The sequence below is a fragment of the Eptesicus fuscus genome, chromosome 23, assembly GCF_027574615.1.
Source record: "Eptesicus fuscus isolate TK198812 chromosome 23, DD_ASM_mEF_20220401, whole genome shotgun sequence".
In the NCBI taxonomy this organism is placed as follows: Eukaryota; Metazoa; Chordata; class Mammalia; order Chiroptera; family Vespertilionidae; genus Eptesicus; species Eptesicus fuscus.
The window spans coordinates 281745-302121 of NC_072495.1; positions in this window are offsets into that span (position 1 = coordinate 281745).

Consider the following 20377-nt stretch of genomic DNA (forward strand, 5'->3'; position numbering starts at 1 on the left):
GATGGGATTAAAGTGAGATTTGCTTCTCTTCAATACATTGAATTCTCCTAGGAAAGTGACTAGCCATTATGAAAACTCATGGGAAGGAAAAGCATTGCCTCTATAATATAGAAGAAATAACTTGATTTTTAAGTACATGCAATATTACGCTCAGTGTATGTAGATTTAAAATTAAAATGATGAGCAGTCAAACTTAATATACAATTAGTTCTTATAAATGTGTGACCTGGTGTAGCTGCCATCACTCCTAGAAAAAGGAGATTTTGCCGCTGTTGTTCTTGGTTGCTGTGCAGGATCCCCAGGGAAGTGTGTGCTGGCTCTCTGATCGCCACTCCAGGTGAGAACAGCCCGTGTGTTTGGTGATGCACAGGCCAGTCTCCACCTCCCGCTCTCAGGGGTATATTGGCTTCTTCCTCACTTGCAGGGCTGCTTTTCCGTCCTAATCAGGTGTGCTTATTGGGAGAAGGCGGTCTGTGAAAAAGACACCACACCAACTGCATCACCAAGTTCCTCAAATGCCTGTGGCACCTGCGTGCTCCTGGCTGGGCTCCAAACAGCCGGTGCCACCCCGTCCCATGGGCATCTCCCTCGCAGTGGTCCGTGGCTGCTTTAATAGAAGAAGCTGTCCTCAGTCAATCCAGAGCGGCCTCATATTAAATCCTAAGTGGTCTGTGCTCCGTCATGTGTTCAGCTGTTACTGTAGTCACTGTTGTCTGGTAAATGTCCATGGAGAGTGTGAGGGCCAAGGGCCACCGGCTGCTGATGGAGACGGAGGATGCTGGGCAGCACGGGGGCCTGGTCCCTTCAGATCGGGCATCCCTGTGAGTCATCAGGCTGAAGAGATGGAAACCCATCCCGGGGTGGAAGGCAAGCACCAAAATGCTTCCCCTGCCCACGTGGGAGTGTCTGGCCTCACCGCTGCCCATGCAGGTGAGAACAGCCCGTGCCTCAGGAGCCGTCCACGTGTGAGAATGTGGGTAAGGGAGAAAGGAAATCCAGCCCCAGCAGGCTCCACGCTGCCCAGAGCCATAGACCCCGTTTTTCACATTCACGTGACTGTTATTACCTTATATTGTTCCAATTGTTCCAATATTAATTGTTGTTAATCTTTACATAGACCCCATTTTTAAAGTAATGATATGTTAAGCAAGTCGATTTTAAATAAACCATGCAGGAAAATGTATGCCCAGGAAATGATACCAGTTTTCATGGACACAACCAGATCTACTCTGGCAGGGTTAACATCCTGAGGAGATGTGGACGAAAGGGACCACACACTAAACCCGACGCGCTCAGGGTAGGCCTGCAGGGCAGCCTTATACACTCAGAGACCTGCAGTAACTACAAAAGATGGCCTGGAATTAAAACTTCAACTAAAAGCAGTTATGGTGGGTAGTCATGTCCTAGACCGGCATCTTCCCTGATAAAGGTCACTCTTTACCTTAACTGAGCCTATCCTCCTTTTGCATCTGCAATAACATATTGGAATGTGAAACTAATGTCCCTATTTCTGGACTCCTCGAAGCACAGGCACTGCTATGTGGACACCACACAGCCCTCATTGCTATTGACTTCATTGTTGACTGTTAACTATCCCACATCCACCTAAGCAAAAGAGGTACCTGTCTATCATTTTACTTTTTATCCAATCTCAAAGGTTTCCCTGCTTTGCTTTCTCTTGCCTCTCTAATCTATCACCAATGGATTTCTTGTAACCCACCTACCTCTTTGATTGAAATGTATAAAACAAGGTGAAAAACTGCCATTCTCCAGAGCATTATCCCAGTTTGTTGAGATTTTGCTTCCCAACAATTATTGACAGGTTGGCTCAAATAAACTCACAAAAATTCTTCACAGTTTTGAATGTTTCTTTCTTTTTTTTTTTTTTAAGGTTATCTTTATTTTATTTATTTATTTCTCTCTTTTTTTCCATTTTTTTATTAAGGTATTATATGTGTACATATTTTACCATTGCTCACTCCCATACATGCCCTCACCCCCCAGTGTTTTGCCTCCATTGGTTATGATTATATGCATGCATACAAGTCCTTCGGTTGATCTCTTATCTCCCCCACCTCTCCCTAACCTGCCCCTGTAATTTGACAGTCTGTTTGATGCTTTATTGCCTCTGAATCTATCTTTTTGTTCATCAGTTTATAATGTTCTTTATTATCCACAAATGAGTGAGATCATGTGGTATTTTTCTTTCATTGACTGGCTTATTTCACTTAGCATAATGTTCTCCAGTTCCATCCATGCTGCTGCAAATGGTAAGAATTCCTTCTTTTTTATTGCAGCATAGTATTCCATTGTGTAGATGTACCATAGTTTTCTGATCCACTCATCTGCTGATGGGCACCTAGGCTATTTCCAAATCTTAGCTATTGTAAATTGTGCTGCTATTAACATAGGGGTGCATATATCCTTTCTGATTGGTGTTTCTAGTTTCTTAGGATATATTCCTAGAAGTGGGATTACTGGGTCAAATCGGAGTTCCATTTTTAGTTTTTTGAGGAAACTCCATATTGTTCTCCACAGTGGCTGCACCAGTCTGCATTCCCACCAGCAGAACAGGAGGGTTCCTTTTTCTCCACATCCTCGCCAACACTTGTTGTTCATTGATTTGTTGATGATAGCCATTCTGACAGGTGTGAGATGGTACCGCATTGTTGTTTTGATTTGCATCTCTCAGATAACTAGTGACTTTGAGCATGTTTTCATGTGTCTCTTGGCCTTCCTTCTGTCTTCTTTCGAAAAGATTCTATTTAGGTCCGTTGCCCATTTTTTTATTGGATCATTTATCTTTCTTTTATTAAGTTGTATAAGTTGTAGGTGTTGGAGATTAAATCTTTATCAGTGATAACATTTGCAAATATGTTCTCCCATACAGTGGGCTTTCTTGTTGTTTTGTTGATGGTTTCTTTTGCTGTGAAAAATCTTTTTATTTTGATGTAGTCACATTTGTTTATTTTTCTCTTTAGCTTCCGTTGCCCTAGGAGCAGTATGAGTGAAGAAGTTCTTTCGGCATATGTCTGAGATTTTGCTGCCTGTGGATTGCTCTAGTATTTTTATGGTTTCCCGTCTTATGTTTAAGTCCTGTATCCATTTTGAGTTTATTTTTGTGTATGGTGTAAGTTGGTGATCTAGTTTCATTTTTTTTGCATGTATCTGTTCAATTTTCCCAGCACCATTTATTGAAGAGACTGTCTTGAATCCATTGTATGTTCATGCCTCCTTTGTCAAATATTAATTGAGCATAGTGGTTTGGGTTGATATCTGGATTCTCTATTCTATTCCATTGGCCTATATGTCTGTTCTTGTGCCAGTACCAGGCTGTTTTGAGAACAGTGGCTTTGTAATACTGCTTGAAATCTGGTATTGAGATTCCTCCTACTTTATTCTTCTTTCTCAGGATTGCTGTGGCTATTTGGGGTCTTTTTTTTTATTCCAGATGAATTTTTGGATAGCTCTTTCTAGGACTGTGAAATATGCTGTTGGTATTTTAATTGGGAGTGCATTGAATCTATAGATTGCTTTGGGTAGTATGGACATTTTAATGATGTTGATTCTACCAATCTATGAACATGGTATGTTCTTCCATCTGTTTACGTCTTCCTCTATCTCTTTTTTTCAGTGTCCTGTAGTTTTCTGCCTCCTTAGTTAAGTTTATTACTAGGTATCTTAATTTTTTTTTTGGTGTGATGGTAAATGGAATTGCTTTTTAGTCTCTCTTTCTGTAAGTTCACTATTGGTGTATAGAAATGCCATAGATTTCTTGGTGTTAATTTTGTATCCTGCTACATTGCCAAATTCATTTATTAAGTCTATTAGTTTTTTGATGGAGTCTTTCCAGTTTTTTTATGTAGAATATCATGCCATCTGCAAATAAGGACAGCTTTACTTCTTCTTTTCCAATTTGGATGCCTTTTATTTCTTCTTCTTGCCTAATTGCAATGGCTAATACTTCCAGTACTATGTCAAACAGGAGTGGTGATAGTGGGCATCCCTGTCTTGTTCCTGTTCTTAGGGGAAATGGTTTTAGTTTTTGCCCATTGAGTATGATGTTATCTGTGGGTTTATCATATATAGTTTTATTATGTTGACGTATGATCCTTCTATTCCCACCTTGCTGAGAGTTTTTATCAAGAAAGGGTCTTGGATTTTGTCAAAAGCTTTTTCTCCATCAATTGATATGACTATGTGATTTTTATCTCTCAATTTCTTTATGTGATGTATCACATTTATTGGTTTGCAGATATTGTACCATCCTTGAATTCCTGGGATAAATCCTACTTGGTCATGGTGTATCATCTGTCTGATGTACTGCTGGATCTGATTTGCTAGAATTTTGTTGAGGATTTTGGCATCTATGTTCATAAGGGATATTGGCCTATAATTCTCTTTCATTGCATTGTCTTTATCTGGTTTTGGTATTAGGGTGATGCTGGCTTCATAGAATGAGCTAGGAAGTGTTCCTTCCTCTTAAATTTTTTGGAGTAGTCTGAGGAGGATAGGTTTTAGTTCTTCCTTGAATGTTTGGTAAAACTCCCCTGTGAAGCCGTCTGGCCCCAGGCTTTTGTTTGCTGGAAGCTTTTTGATGACTGCTTCAATTTCTTCCATAGTTATTGGCCTATAGAGCTGTTTAGATTCTTCCTGATTGAGTTTTGGAAGGTTACATTTTTTTTAGGAATATGTCCATTTCCTCCAGGTTGTCCAGTTTGTTGGAATGAATGGTTCGTAGTATTTTTTAACAATCCTTTGTATATCGGTGGGGTCTGTTGTTATTTCACCTCATTCATTTCTGATTTTGTTTATTTGGGTCCTGCTTCTTTGCTTCTTGGTGAGCCTGGGTAGAGTTTCATCAATCTTGTTTATCCTTTCAAAGAACCAGCTCTTGGTTTTGTTGATCTTTTGTATTGTTTTATTTTATTTTTTTTTGGTCTCTATGTTGTTTATCTCTGCTCTGATCTTTATTATTTCCTTCCTTCTGCTTACACTGAGCTTATCTTGTTGCTCTCTTTCTAACTCTTTGAGTTGTAGAATTAGGTAATTTATTACCATTGTTTCTTGTTTTTTGCAGTAGGCTTGTAGAGCTATGAACTTCCCTCTCAAGACTGCTTTTGCTGTGTCCCATAGATTTTGGATTGTTGTGTTTTCATTGTCATTTGTTGCCAAGATGTTTTTTTATTTCTTCTTTGATCTCTCTGGTAACCTAGTCATTGTTTAATAGCATGCTATTTAGTCTCCATGTGTTTGATTTTTTTTGGATTGTTTTTATTGTAGTTGATTTTCAGTTTTGTGCCACTGTGATCTGAGAAGGTGCTTGATATGATTTCTACCTTCTTGAATTTGAAGAGACTTTGCCTATGTCCCAACATATGGTCTATCTTTGAAAATGACCCATGTGCACTTGAGAAGAATGTATATTCTGTGGCTTTGGGGTGAAATGTTTTGAAGATGTCAATTAATTCCATCTGGTCTAATGAGTCATTTAGGATTGATGTTTCTTTGCTGATTTTTTATTTAGAGGATTTGTCCATAGGTGATAGTGGGGTATTAAAGTCTCCTACTATGATTGTATTGCTGTCAATCTCTCCCTTGATATCCTCCAGGAGTATTTTTATGTATTTGGGTGCTCCTGTATTGGGTGCATATATGTTTACCAGAGTTATTTCTTCTTGTTGGATTGCTCCCTTTAGTATTATGAAGTGGCCTTCCTTATCTCTTGTTATGTCCTTCACTTTGAGATCTAATTTGTCAGATATAAGTTTTGCTACCCCAGCTTTTTTTTAATTTCCACTTGCCTGAAAAACCTTTTTCCATCCCTTCACCCTCAGTCTGTGTGCATCTTTTTTTCTGAGTTGGGTTTCTTGTAGACAGCAGATATATGGGTTTTGTTTTCTTATCCAATCTGTTACCCTATGTCTTTTGATTGGTGCATTTAATCCATTTACATTTAAAGTTATTATTGATAGATACTTATTTGTCACCATTTTTATTTTTTACCCCTGTGTTCCTTCTTTGCTTCCTATTTCTTTCTTTTTTTTTTACAGCAGACCCTTTAGCATTGCTTGCATTGCTGGTTTGGTGGTAATAAATTCCCTTAGTCCTTTTTTGTCTGTGAAGCTCCTGATTTCACCTTCAATTTTGATTGATAGCCTTGCTGGGTACAGTATTCTTGGATTCAGACCCTTCCTTTGCATGACTTTGTATATTTCATTCCATTCCCTTCTGGCCTGATGAGTTTCTGTTGAGAAATCAGTTGCTAGTTTGATGGGGGTTCCTTTGTATGTAACATTCTGTCTCTCTCTGGCTGCTTTTAAGATGCTTACTTTGTCATTGGTGTTTGCCAATTTAAGTATAATATGCCTTGGCATTGGTCTTTTGGGGTTCATTTTGCTTGGTACTCTGTGAGCTTCTTGGATTTGTGTGGGTTTTTTCTTCCCTATATCAGGGAAGTTTTCTGTCATTATTTCTTCAAACAGGTTTTCTATTCCTTGCTTAGTTTCCTCTCCTTCTGTAACCCCTATTATGCGGATGTTGTTTCGTTTTGTGTTGTCCCAAAGTTCCCTTAGGCTCTCCTCCTGCTTTTTATTTATTTTTTTCTAGAAGCTGCTCTACTCTGGGTATTTTTTCTCACCTTGTCTTCTAGCTCATTGATGCGGTCCTCTGCTTCTTCTAGTCTACTGTTGATGCTTTCTATTGAGTTCTTTACAGCAGTGATATCATTTTTCATTTCTTCTTGGTTCTTCTTCATTTCCTCTTAGTTCTTACGCATATTGTTGAATTTGTCTTCTATTCTTTTCAGCCAACTTATGACCATTTCTCTGAATTCTTTCTCTGACAGGTTGCTTGCCTCTTTTTCGTTTACTTCCTTTTCTTGTGATGCCTGCTTTTCTTTCATATGTGGGCTGTTTCTTTGTCTCTCCATGGTCTCTCTTCTCCGGGTGTCTGGTTATGTAGTTCTCTCTCTCCTGCTTTGATTTAAAGGCACAAAATACAACACAACCAGGTACAACACACAAGGCACTGAACAGAAATATATTCACAATATTAATAACCCCCAATAAAGGTGACCACCAGAGAAAGGCAAATTAGGGGATAGGAGAGAAAGAAGAAGAGGAAAAAGAAAGAAACAAAAAAGGATTGCCAAAATGAAATTGGGTAAAGGAAAAAAATAGTAAGAGAGAAAAGAAAAAGACTAAGAAAGAAAAGGGGAACAAACTATATATATGGGGAGAAAACTCCAATAGAACAGCCACTAATCCCAGCAAATGCCAGCAACAAGTACCTGGAGATTTATACAAACTACAAACAACAACTAATATCAAGCGAAAAACAAAGCAAACAAAACAAACAAACAAACAAACAAACAAAAAGAATAAGCAAAACAATCTCACAAAAAGCATAAAAAATCAATATAATCAACATTCAAACAAAGAACAACGAAAGGACAGAGAGAAAAACAATTTTTTGGATAGTTAAGACAGAAGAGAGAGGTGTGTATGGACTTGGAGCAGGGGATTGGAAATTAGGTATACAAGTAGGGTGAAAGTTTAACAGGGAGTAAACAGAAGGAATAGGGAAAATCTAAAGCAGGAAAAGGTAAGAGAAACAGGACAACAAAAGGGGAAAAGTTAGGAAGAGAGTGATGGCATAAAGGTAGAGTTGAGATAGAGTAAAATGATGCTAAAGGAAAGATGAAAATAGAATGTAGAACACTAATCTCAAAGTAAAATAAAGAGAAAATAAAATGACACTTTTTTTAAAAAAAAGGTAAAATAGTAGTAGTAATAATACTGATTGAAAATAAAAATGTAATAATTAAAAAGGTAAAATCAAGTGAGGAAAAAAGGAAAACAATTAGTTTCTTAAGTAAAAGATGAAAAAAATGAAAATAAAAAAATAAAATGTGCAGTAGTGAAGGTCATTCACTTCCTCTATTGTTCTGTTTGGCACGCCTGTTTCCTAGTCAGGACAGTATTGCAGTTCCCTGCATTCCACTGCTTCTCAGTGTTGTAAGCCAGTCCTGATTTTTAAGCAGGCGGTGTTTTAATTTCTTGTATTCCTTTATTTTTTATTACACAAGAGTCAATTTGTGATTCAGCCCCTGGGTTGCAGTGTTTCTGGATTGACTTCCGGGCCTATATGGCCTCTCTATCCTGTGCTTAGATCCTGCTTTCCCTGTGGCACTCAATACCAGTTTGTGGGAGTGGGCTGCCCCAGAGCTGGCTCTCCAATGGTCACTCCTCACTCTGATCCCCAGGTTCCAGAAAAACAACTTTCCCCTTCAGCCTCCCAGGGTGTCCCCAACTGGGTGATCCTATGTATTGGGCTTAGTAATCAGAAGCAAGGATTTGAAGAGGAAAAAGCCCAAGTGTGCGAACAACGGGGCTGGAGGCAAGTTTGTGCATCCCCCCTCCCCCTTCGGTCTAAGCACCTGGCACACTTTTAAAATTTTTAGGCTGTCCTTTTGCGTCAGATAAAAATGGGTTGCTTTTTAGAGATCCCTCCTGTTAGCAGCTCTGAGGACCCCCTTCCATATTCACAGATCACGCCAGCCCCAACAGCCATGGATTTTTCTAGGCACAGACTTCCCCCCAGGTCCTCCAGCTCCTGCAGTGCGCGCGTTTCTCTCTCCTGCCGGGACCAGAGACCTCACCTTATCCCAGGCGAAATCTGACCTTTCCGTGGTGGAGTATAGAGCTCCTCTGTATCCGCATGTTTGCGCCAATTGGGGACTGGTGTTCTGGGGCTCGCAGCTGTTCAGTGGTTGCCGCAGTTGTAGATTTTCAGGTGTCCGATAACATCCACTTTCCCCTTCAAGATGGCGTGGTCTCCGCATTCGAGCCTGTAGCTCTGGGAGGGGACCCAGCAATAGTGGGTGCTGTCCCATCAGGGGAACCCCATCCAGCAGTCCCCCACCTTCTCCTGGAGTATAGCTGTCCCTTAACTCGCCAACAAATACTCCCCATGCGACCCTCAGCTGTTCTTTCTTTCTGCTCCCGGACAAGGCTTGGGACCCGTCTGTCTATTCCGCCACCATTTTTCTTCTCTGTCTGAATGTTTCTTACGTTGACAGAAACTTAGCAGCTAATGTTCACATATTACAAAACAGCAAGCCATGTTTGGCCTTGTGGCTGGTTCTTATCTATTCTCTAAGTGACAGATCCCCACACTCACTCCGCCCTTTCCCAACATAGGTAAAGCCTGCCTGCAAACAGAGAAAATAATGCATCAGTGTGCTTGGGAGTTGTTTAAGCTAAAATAAGCAAAATGTATTTTTTTTAAAGTTGAGGGCCAAAAATGTCTTCCTTCTGAAGAGATAATAAAAAAAAATACTCTACTTTGCCAGAAATAAACGTAAACCCCAGGTGGCTTGCTCCTGGCCATGAGAAGCCACCCAGGCTTCCTTAGCTTCCTGGTTGCCCTTGTGTTGACGAGCAGTCTAGATGAGTAGTCAGACATCCCCCAAGGCGTCCCGGATTGGAGAGGGTGCAGGCTGGGCTGAGGGAACCCCTCCTTCATGCACGGATTTCATGCACCGAGCCTCAAGTCTTAGAATATTTCCCTTTGCTTCATTTGAGTTAAATATGGTGGACAAAGAGCTTCAGACAGGTGTGACACCTGCCTCCAGTGAAACCACTTCCCCAACCTAGTCTTTCCCTTTGTCACATGGGTTTTTACCTGTCACTAAACATCTAGTTGCTGTAAGAGTCCTCACTTTTCAATTATGCCTTTTAACCTTCTTGTCAAGTTGGTCACTTCTAGAATCCAAAAATGGCAGCTTGTCCAGCACATCATCCTCTGACATTGCCTATGCCATTTCCCAGGACACCAGGCTGACCTGGACTTTGCTAAATCCCTCTCCCAGCATGAAAATTCCCCACCCCATTTGCGCCCTTGTCCCTCTGTCAGTCACTGGAAAACCTCTGAGCCTTGGGATAGGCAGGCCTATGCCCATTGACAGCATGAAACAGTTACAAGAAGATAGAGACCTTCATCCATTCCCCATTTATAAGATTACAAAGAAGCTAGTTTCTTTTTAAAGGGGTTTTTTGGGGGGGGAAGATACCATTGCAATGAGCTAGTTACAAAAAATAGGAGGAGCCAAAGGGAGGTCAAACATTATAAGCATGGCCATTTGGGCAGCTTCACCAGGAAGCTGCAGTTTCACTCCCCAGGAATCACTGGCCCACTCCCTGCCAGTCCCTGAGGAAGGGGTACACCTAAGGGAAGATGGTGCATGCGCAGTGAATCAGGATGACTAGGGAAGATAGTTGCCTATCAGTTAAGCCTGGAAAGCCATGGGTTGGCTAGAGTAGACAGGGCCATTGCAAATCCACAAAAAGTTGGGAATATATAATCACTCAAAGGAGTTCGTGTCCTTGCTCACTCTTCATTCTCCAGTTCCTTGGACTTTGTACTCCCCTGTGTTCCCTCCATAGCCACATGGCCCACGGCCATGCAGACCCCACACACATGCAGCAGGAAACACAATCTAAGCTCCTCTGATGCTGGATTGGATGGTGCCCTCACGCGAAACAGAGACTCTGGAACACTGGGCTTGATTTTAGCTCTGCTGAAAGCAAAATGGGACTTCTTGGCAGGAAGGTGTGAGAGGGGCCTTGGAAACTCAGGGGTTTGATTCCACAGAAATAAAGCTTTCTATAGGTCTCATCCTCCTGTGGGGGCCGCCAGAAATTTTTATTCCAGCTGGACCCCAAGATCTCCACTTCTACTGATAGCAATACTACATGTTAAGAAATAAATAATTGCGCTTGCTGTCACCAACATAAAAATTATCCATATAGCCACTTTCTTGTCAGTGGGGAATATCAGGGACAAGGAAGAAAAATGGCCTCATTCATACTGATATTACTTCACTGTTCTCCCATAAGTTAGCTTCTGTAATAGAAGAGAATGTAAAAGTGAGTGGTTGACTTCTGTGGTTTGTCTAAGAAACTGTCGTAATGACTTACCACCTTCCCTCTGCATAGTCTTAAGAACACATTCTCACTTGATTCTCATCACCATTTTACAAGTGAGGATATCAAGTATTATTAACTCATCATATAAAACTAGGATCTTAAGTTGTGGACTCATTCATCCTTCTACAATATTGATTGAATTCTATGTTCCTAGCAGGTTGGCAGGCTGGGGCTACCATAGCAAGTAAGAAAGCAGTGTACCTGTTCTCAGGTAGTGGACAGGTGGATAATGAACAGGTAAATAGATGAGATACATAATTATAGCTGCTGACCAATAATGCTGTTTAGGAAAAAATCTGGGTCATATGGTAGAGAGTAGCTTTGGGAGGTGTGTGGGACAGGGGGGTACTACTTTATATAAAATGGTCAAGTCTGTTGTCCCAAAGCAGGTGGCACTTACACTGACAAGTAAGGTTGAACAGAAGTGGGTCATGGTGAAGAGTCAAATGAGGAGGCTCCAGGAAGATAGGAAGGTAGAAGCTCCCTGTGGAAAGGAGCTGGCTGGGGTAGAATACAAGAGTTAGGAAATGAAAGCTTAGTGGGATGGCACAAAGTGGGGGAAGTGAGGTTGCAGAAGTAGGCAGACCCAAAGACATGGGGTCCTGTACACCAGGACTCCTATTATCTACAAGCAGAGTCTGGCCCACAGTCAGTATGTGTATATCCCACAAGCAAGAATGTTTTTACAGCCTGTGTTTGTATGGCCCACAATTATAATGGTTGAAAAGCATCAAAAGAAGAATATTATTTTATGACCCATAATAATCATATGACATCCAAATTCCAGTGTCTTTAAATAAAACTTTATTAGTACGCAGCCACACTCATTCATTTACATATTGCCTATGGCTACTTTCAGGATACAGTGGCAGAAGTTAACAGTTAAAGCCATAAGGCCTACAAACCTTGGCTCTTTCTAGAAAACATTTGTTGACCTCTGTTGTAGACCAGGATGAAGTATTTGGAATTTGTTTTAAGCCCACAGAGTCTGACACAGACACTCGTTTGCCTGGCATAACAAATGAATAGATTGGTGGTGTCCAGTAGCCGGCAAAGTAACAGCCAGCACTTTCTAAGTAATTTATATGTGTAAGCCTCTTTCATCTCCATGATTTATTTAGCAGATACTATTATTAGTCCCAATTTACCAAAGTCAAAGCTGAGTCTTAGAAGGATTCAACAGTTTGCCCAAAGTCACGAGGCTAGTGAGTCACATGGCAGATTCGACCACGTCAGCCTGGATTAATAGTTTAAAATATTGCTGAAACCGGTTTGGCTCAGTGGATAGAGCGTCAGCCTGCAGACTGAAAGGTCCCAGGTTCGATTCCAGTCAGGGGCATGTACTTTGGTTGCGGGCACATCCCCAGTGGGGGGTGTGCAGGAGGCAGCTGATCGATGTTTCTCTCTCATCGATGTTTCTGACTCTCTATCTCTCTCCCTTCCTCTCTGTAAAAAATCAATAAAATATATTTTAAAAAATAGTTTAAAATATTTTCATAAATAAATTTTAAAGGAAATATTGCAGAACTCTGTGGCCCCTGAGGGACACAGCTTGGAAAGCACTGCTCTCATCTAATCCCTCGTTTGTGGATGAGGACACGGAGGGAAGTCCTGTCCCGGAGAGAGACTTGTGAGCCGAGACCCAGAGCTGGTGCCTGCTGTCCTTTGTACCTTCTCCTGAAATCAGCCTTCACGTGGGTTTTGTTTAATTAGACTAAGTTCTAGCAGAGCCTTGGGAACAGAAGCTCAGTTCCCACCCTTCTCCAGGCACATCTGACCTGCAGGGCTTATGGGATGAGTTGCAGCCCCATGCACTTTGAGGGTCCATGTGCCACTGAGCGGGCACTTGGGGTACCGTATTTATTCATACTTCCCAGTCACCTTCTACTGCAGTTATTCTCCCCGTTTTATGATTGTGGAAACAGAGACCAAGAGGAAGTCGTTTGCTCGGGGCTACATGGCTGCTAGTGGCACGGGCCAGATGACTAGTTCTCTCTGCTTCCTACCCCCATACGCATCCCACTAAAGTTCTGCTGATCCTAGGAAGCCTTTTCTCAGTCAATAACCAATTACAGAGGCTGCTGCTCCAGCTTAGAGACTCCACTGGCACTCTGTGTACGTCTACAATAGTCCCCCAAATCCCAGCACTGGGGGGAACTGGCCTTCACAGCACCTGCTGGGAAGTGCAGATACGAGTCCCTCCCACCCAGGCCTGGGGGAAGGCCACGCGCTTGTCACAGAAACCCATGAAAGGGCAAGAAGAAAGTTCAGGCCTCTCTCGTAACTGCAACAAAAACCCAGTGGCTTCCACCCAGGGAAATCCCCTGTGTTTTGTGGCCCCTGAAGCAGTCCAACTTTCACCTGCTTAGTAAGCGTCTCTTTTTTCTGTTTTTTTTTTTTCTCTCAAGATAATCTACGTTGACCAAGGAGATGATGGGAGATAGAAAGGAACTTTTTTTGTTTGTCTAAAATCTGTCCCCACGCCACCACCCCACCCCATCAAGTGTTACTTCCTATTTGCAGCAAAACATGGCATGAGAACTTCAGGCAATGGGGATGAACATGACAAATGCTGTCCACTGCAAGGCCTCCCCCATACAAGGCGGCCAGGAGCCATGGTTCCATTAGGAAGAAGGAGAGGCCACTGGTTGGCCACTGTGACCCCTTCTTTCCCTCCACCCTGCGAGGCAGCACAGCGGCAGCTTCCCCTGCGGAGCCCACGGCCTGCGGCTAGAGAGTGGGTCTGAGAGAGTGGGAGGGCCGAGAAACCACAGTACGCGTCATCCACAGCCCGCTCACAGCATTTCCCCACCGACCACGTTTCTTCTCTGAGCCCAATAAACTCTTGTAACATTTGTCAAGTTTTCTGACAAGCTGAATATCATCACCACCATGGTGAGAAGGATACACTTCTCATTGCCCAGTGAAGTCTGTGGTGAGATTTTCTTTGATGCTTGGGAAGAATGACAAGCCAAACATCCATTCAGGGCTCAGAGCACAGCGAGCAGTGTCCATATCTCCAGTGGAAGCTCCTTCATGCTCTCCCTCACTCTCTCTGTTTCCAGTGCCCAGATCAGGTGCGTGGGTCCGAGGCTGCATGGAGGCTTGTGTGCAGGGGTATGGAGAGCGATCCAGGGACAATATCCATGGAGGGAGCAAGACCAGGCAGAGGAACTGAGCTGACATACAGTCCCAACAAAGGCCTCACCCAACCTGGCGGGAGCTCTGAGCAGGAGCCCTTCTCTGTCCCACCCCTCTTCGAGGCCAGGGCAGGCCTCCAGCTCCACCCCGTGTGCCCTGCAGGCGTGACCCACGTAAGCCAGCTCTTTCCCAATGAGTGCAGTTTTCAGAGAGGAGCCCAGCCAGCTTGTCTCATCTTCCCGCCACCAGGAGATCAAGAGAGAGTCTGGGTGGTACATCGAGTGTACACCCCAAGTGCCAACGAAAGACTGTGTGCCACCTGGTTTAACTACTGCTCACCTTGAACTTTCCCTCTGAATTAAGGGATTGTCATGAAAAGCTAATGTGGGAGAATACAGTTTTCCTTTATTTTAAGTTTTCCTACAATTGCTTCAATGTAATAGGAAATAATTAAAAATTGTACTACGGCAAACAGCCTAGAAGCCCACCTACAGGCGAAGGGTGAACAAACTGGGGTGTATTCACACACTGAGCCCTGACCCAGCAGGAAAGAGGGACCTGCACATGCTCCTCATAGATGAGCCTTGGAATAATGACACTGAGCGAGGGAGCCAGGCAAGGGAGTGCTCACTGTGGGATTCCATCACACAACACCTACAGAATTAAAGCCAGCCTCAGTGCAGAAAGCCTTCGGTGGCTGTTTTAAGAGGGGATGTGGGGAGGGCAGAGAGGATTAAAAAGAGAGGCCGGGGGTCTCTCGGGCGATGGATTGTGGTGATGGTTTGATAGGTGTATGCGTATGTCAAAACTTACCCAATCGTACAATTCAAATATGGACAGTCAGTTATATGTCAAAAGTATTTTAAAAACAGCTATCTTAAGAAAGGGTTGTGCCAGGCCTCAGGGGCACTCCAGTAAGTAAGAAGCAAACTCTGCTTTCAGGGAGCTCAGAGTCTAGCAAGGGAGACAGATGTGTGTTCAACTAAATCTAATGCAAATAAAAATAAAACTAGTATGATATAGAGATAAACGATCATGGGGCAAAGAAAAGTAGAGAATTTTTTTCTAGGAGTAGAGAGGACAGTCAGAGATAACTCATACAGTGTTTACTATGTGCCGGGCACTAAAGTATGTTAACGTCTTCAGTTCTCCCCACAGCCATGTCAGGATGCTGTCATTACACCTGTTGCACAGGTGAGGAAGGTAAGCTGTGGTTAGGAACTGTGTTCTCAGCCACTGGTCACCATTGAGCTCTGAGAAGCGCCCCACTTGACCTGGGCTGGGAGGGTGAATAGTCTCCCCAGAAGAGAGGCCGCTTTTGGCAGAGAGAACAGTGTGAATTATGACCCAGTGTGCCTGCAACTATGCTTGAAATATAACAAGAGTTTCTTATGGGTATACACTGGGGAGTGCTGAAAGGGGCTGACAGGTAGACTGTGGCCAGGGTGTGGTGGCCTCGAAGGATTTGCTAAAGTGTTTGGACTATGTCCTTCATGCAAGAGGAAACCACTGGGAGTTCTGGCTAGAAGAAGAATATCAAAATTGAGTTTTAGAATGGAAAGCGAAGAGAAAGTCTACTTGTCTGCAGTTAAATGAACAACTGGTAAATGTCATGTGAATCCATTCACAGGTATTGCACTAAAACTACACTAAATCAATACATTTGGGATGGATTACACGGTAAATTTAAGTTTCAATCTCAGACTATTTCATTCTCTGGTCACCTGAGTCCTGTGTTCATTGTTTTCACCGGTGTTTCTGTACATTTTTTTACTCAACAGAAGACCACAACTGAACAATAGAGAAATGAAATGAGCCTTTTGCAGGCCCCTTGCCTGAATTTAGTTCAAAATTGGTGCAACTCCACCCCTCTCCCCCCACCCCCTGCCTCACGGGCTTAAATTAAAAGTTCTATAATGGCATTTTAACTTTGTTTCATGTAAAAGTGACTTTTTTACCTCCTCATAGATTCAAGTTACATGATAAGCTCAAGTTCTGACAAATCAGCCAGGACGTGTGTTGCTGAGTCCAGGATGTCACCAACAGCACCACGGGTGGCCCTGCCTGTGCTTTGCCTGGGAAAGTCAGAGCACCCTCCACAGAGCAGCACTCTTCTAGGTGACATGTGAGAAGCTGGCCACTAGCCCTGGTCAGTTCTCACCTGCCGTAAACTTTATGTGTACTTTTCTGGGGCTTTCTTAAGAGGGTAGGCGACAGGGTCCAACGATAAAGCCTCACCCTAAAGCAAGGGCATGGCATTAGCAGGAAAGTCAAATGCTTAGACACCCATGGAGCCTTAAGTATAAAAACCGGAGTCCATGGAGGGAACCTTATGAGGAAAAATTAATAATCAGACCAAAGACTCAAAAGTGTTGTTTTGTATTCTCAGTTCTGCTACTGACTCATTGTGTCACCTCAGGCAAACTCCTTAATTCTTTATTTTAAATGTTGTTTTTGTTGATTTTTAGAGAGAGAGGAAGGGAGAGGGAGAGAGATAGACATCAATGATTAAGAGAGAATCATTGATCGGCTGCCTCCTGCATGCCCCCTACTGGAGATCCAGTCCACAACCAGGTATGTGCCCTGACCAGGAATCAAACCAGTGACCTCTTGGTTCATAGGTCAACCCTCAACCACTGAGCCACACCAGCATGGCCTTAATTCTTTATTATTTAAAATGGTACAATGCAACACTCCCTGCTTCCATAAGGGCGTCAATATATTTCAGTACAGTCAACCAACAGGAAAACTTCCTACGATCCCACCCACTGGCTGGCAGCAGCGCCCGCTCTCTGGGTTTCTGCTCCACACTCTCACAGTCAGCGCTGCCAGACTCCCAGACACACCTGGAGAGCTTGGTAGACTACAGGTGGCTCCTCATTCAAGTGAGAGTCTGATTGATCAAGCTGGGCTGACCCTATCCATCTGCATTTCAGCTGATGGCCCTAGGCATTCATGTTGCCATACTATTTGAGAAATATTAGATTTGTGCTAAACTTCTTTTTTTTTTAAAAATATATATTTTATTGATTTTTTTTTTTTTTACAGAGAGGAAGAGAGAGAGACAGAGAGTCAGAAACATTGATGAGAGAGAAACATCGATCAGCCGCCTCCTGCACACCTCCTACTGGGGATGTGCCCGCAATCAGGGTACATGCCCTTGACCGGAATCAAACCTAGGACCCTTCAGTCCACAGGCCAACACTCTCTCCACTGAGCCAAACCAGCCAGGGCTGTGCTAAACTTCTCAAGGAAGGTCAATTCTCTCTCCTCTTTTTATTCTTTCTACCTGTTGAAATAGGTAAAATATTTGAAAGACATTTTTGATGGATAGAAATTTCCCTACCCAAGCTCTTGACACATTTAAAGACTACTAACACGTCAATTAGAAGCAGAAAATACTTCCTTTATAATTTTTCAAATATTACAGGTTAGCCTCTATTTTCTAAACATAAGTTTATTAGTATGTTGCTGTGTGTCCCTGGAAGGATGAAGTTGAGTCTATTTCAATTTGTCCAATTATTGAGGATTAAATATCAAAATTGTTCATTTAAATATTGCCACCCCCAACTATATCACAATCTCCTAAAAACAAGGATTTATCTGTTATATATGATTATATCTTAAAACAATGCACACTAGGTGGCTGAATAGATGAAGGGATGGATGGATGATGGATGGATGGATGGATGGATGGATGGATGGATGATGGATGGATGGATGGATGGATGGATGGATGGATGGATGGATGGATGGATGGATGGATGGATGATGGATGGATGGATAGATGAATGGATGGATGGATGATGGATGGATGGATGATGGATGGATGGATAGATGATGGATGAATGGATGGATGATGGATGAATGGATGGATGATGGATGGATGGATAGATGATGGATGAATGGATGATGGGTGGATGGATGATGGATGGATGGATGATGGATGGGTAGATATACAGACTTTTTAAATGAGCAAATATGTGAATGCATGAACTCTGATCCTAATAACCATTATAAATTGTTGCCAGAATTAGAAATAGGGTTCAGCCAACTTATTTAATTATAATTGTTTAATAAACTAGACAAGTACTGTGACAATAAGGTCACATTACCACACAGGGGCTTTTTGATATCTCTCTTACATCTCCCCCGTACCCCCACCCCAGGCCTTGAAACTAGTTGATTTACCAGTACTACCCACGTGGGGTGGAATCATTTGTGCCACCAACACATCACTCCTCTCTCCACAGTCAAGGTGACACATGTGGCCTGTGCATGTTCCAGCAGGAGGTGTCTGAGGGCAGCTAGCTAAGCGGGGGCTTCCAGAGGTGGGAGGCGGGCGACCCATGAGGTCACAGAGCCGCGGCCTCGCCCCTTCAAAAGAAACCACTCTACCCTCACCTTCAGGGTCTGGAGGAAGCCAGGGCGACAGCACCCAGCGCAGCATGTGGTGGAGAGTTTGCAGCTTGCTGGTGTCGTGCTCCCTACCAGGTAAGGCCTTAGAGTTAATGTTTTCTGATACTCATTTGACTTAATGTTTTGACAAATCTACCAGTCAATCAACTGCATTCTCAAAGTAACTACTATAGAAGGTAACCCAGGTAAATGTGCTCAGAGGTTCCAAGGCACACCAAAATGACACAGCTGAGGGGTGTTAGTGCGTTTATTTAAGGGTAAGACAGCAGGGATTACTGCAGTGTGTGTCTCTGGGGGACCTTGTGTGGCAGAATGTAACAAGTGTACCAGCTGAAAGAGCATCAGTTTTGGATGTAAAATATCCTTAGCCAAATGATAAAACTACTCTGATATCCAGTGTCTGCATCTTGAAATGAAGATGATAACAATGTTTGATCTACCAAACTCCCTGGATGGTTAGAAGATTCAAATTTCAAATGTGAAAGCACTTTGAGCATAGCAAAGTGCTCCAGGACTCTTCAAGTGGTCAGTGACACTAGTGCTTATGTCTTAAGAGTCAGTTATACTTTACATTGTATTATAATTTTCAAATTTTATTTTTGGTTTTTAATTCCAATGTAGCACTATGCAAATTAAAGATTCAGTTACCTTTTGAGCGCAGGTAAAATTATTCCTGCCCAAGGTGGGGTCCCTGATTGATTGCAACTGGTATCAGATTCTTGCAGAGGAAACCACACATGACAGTGCTGCTTGCTGGTGTGTGTGTGTGTGTGTGTGTGTGTGTGTGTGTGTGTTTTCAAACCTTGGGCCTAGAGGTATGTTTCACAAATGCAACTATCCTTCTATCTGCACTCACCATAGAATTGCATTGGGAAGGCTCTATTTAAAAAATAGATTTCCTATTTTACATAACATTTAATTTATTTATTTTTTTTTACATTATACACTTCAATTTGTGCCTTCTTGTTTGATCCCTGTACCTTAAGGCAGTTGATAAGTATTCAATTTTGGTAATAAATAATATTAGTTCCTTTAATAACTGACTTAAATAATAGCTACTCACATTCAGAAAAAAACACACATTTAGACAGCTAAAATTAGAATGCTTTAAATTAGTCTGAAGTTTAAAGCCCTTAACTGACCTTAACTTTTTTCAGGATTCAAGTTATTGTCATGTGAAACTACCTACAAAAATAGAATTTTAAATAAAAACAGCAATGACTATGTTTTATGGTAAACCTAAGACAAGTCATTTAGAAATATACTCAATATTATTAATAAAGAGAAGAAAGTAATATATTTATTGTGCAATGCACAGTACTGGGTAATTTTTGTTAATTATGTTTAATTTTAACAAAGATACTGAGATAGGTGTTAACATCCCTAATTTACATATGATAAAATTTGAGGTTAAAAGGAGTTAGATAACCTTCCCAAGTTTTCACAACTAGTTAATGACAGTGTAAGTAGCAGCCTACAAAGCACCTAGTAAAAGTATTTTCTTATGAACCAATCTGTGTGCATGTATGTGTGTGTGCATGCTTATACTAGTATACGCGTGTGTGTGTGTGTGTGTGTGTGTGTGTGTGTGTGTGTGCTGGGTTGTGACAGAAAATGTGTTTCATAATGTGGATCAATAGTTTGACAGCCGCTGACCACACAGTTGGGAGACCCATTATTGAGAAACCCCAGTGTGTAACTCACCTGAGGCCCCGTGGGCACCTGGCCTCACCGAGGGCTGTGGGGCGTGGACCTCGCTCAGGCCCACCAGAGTCCCAAAAAAAAAAGGAGCTGACCATGTTGCTTTCTCATTGGTAAAGAAGCAG